The 4,699-nt window shown below is 29.7% G+C and overlaps 1 long non-coding RNA gene across 1 annotated transcript; it reads right to left on the bottom strand.

Annotated features, from left to right (window-relative positions):
• Nucleotides 1–1,540: 1,540 nt before the first annotated feature.
• On the bottom strand, nucleotides 1,541–3,759 carry LOC126739444 (uncharacterized). The gene is made up of 3 exons (XR_007661625.1): nucleotides 3,275–3,759; nucleotides 2,868–3,220; nucleotides 1,541–2,801 (listed from the first exon to the last, which is right to left on the bottom strand). It is a non-coding gene; the product is annotated as an uncharacterized LOC126739444 (long non-coding RNA).
• Between the last annotated feature and the right edge of the window lie 940 nt (nucleotides 3,760–4,699).

Here is a 4,699-nt window from a genome sequence, read left to right as displayed (position 1 = left end):
GTCACTGATTTTTTGCCTATAACACTACTCTGTTCGACGACTTCTGTAGTTACTCGTGTATTTAATTTTAATGCATTAATGATTTCTACTCTTCCTAACAAAACTTCCTTACACTCAATAATATTTTAAGTCATTTCTTAAACAAATTCACTAGCTAACTTAAACACATCTTCCTGGTGTTCAGATTTGTCAAAATTAATTTTTAACTCATTAAATTGATCATCAAGTTTCTTTAACTCATTAAGAAATTTGTTTACGCGCTCAATATTTTCTCTACGTCCTTGAGGCTCTTTTCTAATATTACGTCTTAACTGTACAATATTTCCTAATAATTCTTTAAATTCGCTAACCATTGATAATTACTTGAGAAAAAATATATAAAAATAAGCGTATATACTACTAAAACATTTAATCTGTTCTTACTCTTTAACCTCCATATAGACGACTCTACTAGAATCCATAAATATAGACACTTAACACTAAAACTCACTAACTACTAAACTCACTACTCACTCACTACTCACTGAGGTTCTGCTTAGTTCATTAAACTAGTTCTTGACTTCGCGTAATTTCACGTCTTATTTTAGTCTATAGGGTTTTCTTTGCCCGACGACAGCAGTACCAAAGGATACAGATTACTACGACTGTACCGCCAACCAACTCCAAAACTTCCATTGCCGATACACCATTACGTCCATCAGCAGTAACGCCGCCGCTATTTCCAGCATACGTTAAAATACAAATATGCCTAGCCAATGAGAGCGCTTCGACATCCGCGAGGGCGCGGTATGCGAACCGCCAAATTCAAAATAGGAAATTTTCAATGTATGTAGAGTTTTTCTATTCATATTTATATTTAATTAGGTTTTTATGATGCGTATATATTTTAGATAAAGAAAAGTGCAATATGCATTAATAACATTTAATAAGAAGATATTTTAGCTATTATTAGTAAATGGATTATTGATTTTTTTTAATATTTACAGCGTGTGATCAATTATTATTTTAAAAATATTTTATAAATACTTGCCAAATTTGGTTTTTATAGCAAATTATCTCTTTTATTGACGAAATTTGTTAATCATTTGGCATAGCGGTACGTGTAAGCGCAATGTATGAATTATTTAATTATTATTGTTAGTTAAATATTAAAAATGGGGTGATACGAAATTAAATTGGTGTGTAGAACTGATAAATTAATTGGTTAATAGGTGGATAAATAAAAATTAGAAAGTAAAAATAAATGGCAATTAAATTTTTTAACAATATATGGTGAACATTTTAAAGTTCGCATTTTTACATACCTCTGTGTCATAATTCTAATAAGCACCTTAGTAATATAATAATTGTCAATAGTTATTTGAAAGTATAACATTATTTTAATTATTTTAAATTGTCCACTACCACTATACATATTCTATACATTATACTTTAGTGGTTGATATAAAGTATATATATGGTTGGAAAAGCTGGATAAAGGTGACTAAAAAGTCAAAGTATAAGAACAGAAAACAAAAAAAAACGTAGAAATTATATTTTAACTTTGTTTATTTCAAATAATAAAAAATCTATAAATTTATTTGTTATTTAAATATAATAATTTATGGTATTTTTAATATCAACAACCTCAAAATTAAATGCAAAGAGGCTAAATGTATTAATCTGGTATATAGTATCTAGACTCGCACTTCTTTAGCTTATTTGTCATCTCTGCTGGTCATGTATATACAGCCCAAACCATTCAAATTTCCATACAATAGTAACATGGAAAAAAATTACTGCTCTGTATACATTTTAATTAATAAATATATACTCACAGAGGATCTTCCCCCTCGTTCAATGTCAATTTCAAGTTAATCCAATTAGCTTTTCTGTACCCTAAAAAATATGAAAAACATAGCAAAGAAAATGTAATAGAAAATGATTAGTTGAATATTAACATACAAAATAAGCTAACATTTTAGTCTTAAAATAAAAGATATAAAAATAGTTACACAGAAACCAACACCTATGACGTCTTAAAATTTGTTTTTACAATTTGAAACCTACACCAAATTAAGCCTTACAAAAACTATACCTAGTTATGAATATGACCTCTTACATAAAATTTGTATTTACAATTTGAAACCTGCACCAAAACCTTACAAAAAATATACAGTTATATTATACTGATTATAACACAAAATACCATATAAAATACCACATCCTATTTTTGTTAACTTCACAGCTATACAAGCATAAAAAAATAGCTACAATTCAAATATTATCTAGCCATTAAATACACAAAGAAATCTAGCTTATTTTTTATTTGGATAGTACATTTGTTTTTCAATTTTTCTTTTCTTTTCAATGCCCTGAGAATTTTCTTCCTCCACTTCTTTATTTTTAAATTTGTTGATTACAGCCATAAATCTGGCAAATGCATTTTTATCTAAACTTCTACCATAGCTACAAATTTCTTGCAAAGCAATATTAAAAAAGGTATAAACAATATAACTTATATTTTACTCAAACTACTTCTTGATTTTCTTCAAAGTCCATTGCAGAACTATTGACTTTCATTTTTGAACTCTCCTGAATAAAATGGTTTACATCCTCCTGATAATTGATTTGGCTAGTTGTGTGTTGATCAACAAATAACTCTTCCTCTTCAATCACAGTTGGGGAACCTAGAACAAACTCGCTCCTCTGGCTTCTATTACATTTTTATGCTGATAGCTATTTGAGTTTGGTCTTGTTGACATGTTCCTTAAATGCGAATGCTTCCCCCAGACTTCTCACTTTGCACGCGCTATTAAATCCTAAAAGTAAACACAACAAAACATACTTATGTATGTTTGATAATGATAACTAAGACTTTGTACAACCTCTGATATCGCTCCTGTTGCAATTGTAAAATATGTGTTCTTCCCCATTCTTAAACTTGTTTCGCGTCTGACAAGCATAACCTACTTCCCTATTATCTTGTGCCCTCCAAAATGTGAATTCTTTAAAATTTAAAATTGATTCTTTGACAGTTATATGGTGAATATCAAGCAAATGTTTGTTTAAACAGTTAAAATATGAAAATGTCTGGATATCATTAGTACATATTGGACATATAATGTGTTTTATTTATTCCTTCCCAACAAATTCAGGGTGAAACTTTTTCCAATGCCTGTTTCTGGTAGATGTGCTTGAAAATTCCTTATCACAAACTTTACAGATTGCATTTTCTTGACTGCGAAATAAATAATTATTGAAATTAGAACTAAAAAAATTATATGTATCTTACCTTAGTGATGCCATAATTGTCTAACAAACAGCAACAGATAAGTGCAAATATTGGTTTAAGTGGAAGGAAATTATGCACCATAGAGAAATTAATATTAAAAATACTTTTAATTGCTCTATGTTATGCACTAAGAAACACTGGCAAGTTTATTGAAAGGTAATGAAACTCAAGCATTAAATTGTTTGTTTTTGAGCCCAAAACCAGCACAGATATAGATTGTATAGATAATGGAGTAAACACTCAACACTACACACTATGAATTTTCACTCAAATAGTCGCAAATTTGATATAATTGTTGATAATTAAATCAATTATTAGGAAGCAAGCAAAGCAAATAAAATCTGCAATATAGGTTAAGTTAAACAAAACCAATGCCTTGATTTTCAATTTCCGTAGCTAATCGGCAACGAAATTTGACGTACGAACTTTCACGAAAGGATCAGCAGTGCTGCTCCACTCTCAATTTCTCTGATTGGCTGGGCATATTTGTATTTTAACGTATGCTCGCTATTTCCACTTTGTGCTATTATAACTTCTTCCTTGGATTGTGTTTTACCCATTTTAAGTATCGTTTTTAACTTTCTTTTCAGGGAAACTAGACTCTTTTCAAATGTAGACATTATGCTACCACTATAAAACTTAACTTAAGCACGTGCGGCTGGCAGGATCGCCATATAATATTCTTAGTTTGGCGACATTAAAAATATATTGTTCGAATGGAACGTACTCAAATTAAAACACACATTCTCTACCAAAACCAAAACTATATTATTTCCATTCAAGTATAATAACCTTTTGTTCGATAGCTAACTTGCTTACGCTATCATAATTAATCGACCTACTTATAGGCTAGAGGCAATAACCTTACATTAACACTTATTTCCTTTATGATTTCGCATAGAAACAATAAGCCATCGCAGAATTTTTTAAAAACTACTTTTAAGGGTCTTTAACCTATTGCATACTACCACAAACCAAAAACCTCCCCATTTCTTTTAGGTTCTCTGCAAGTAACTGCAGTCTTACACTTAGTGCAAGAGCCAGACATTGCGATATCGGTACCCTCGCCCAGCTCTACTCACACCACGAAGGCAAGTGGAAAACGCATATTTGGAAACACAGGACGTCAGGGGCATACGGTCAAAACAAGTTTTTAACTATTTTTATTTTTTTAAATTTTACTTAATTACTTAATTTTATTTATTGTTAATAAGAAATTGACATATTTCTATAATTCTATCAATTGTTTACGTATATTTAAATATATTAGGCATAAATGGTAATAAAAAGCATTAAGTATATTAAGAAACATTATAAAAAGTCCGACAAATAAATGGAATGCACATTGATATAGCGTTGCTTTTTTTTAGATTATGTATTCTGAAAGTAATGAAGATCTAAATGAACACATGTTAAAGCTGCAGC

This window comes from Anthonomus grandis, chromosome 8 (assembly GCF_022605725.1).
Source record: "Anthonomus grandis grandis chromosome 8, icAntGran1.3, whole genome shotgun sequence".
In the NCBI taxonomy this organism is placed as follows: Eukaryota; Metazoa; Arthropoda; class Insecta; order Coleoptera; family Curculionidae; genus Anthonomus; species Anthonomus grandis.
This window is presented reverse-complemented; position numbering and strand designations above follow the sequence as displayed.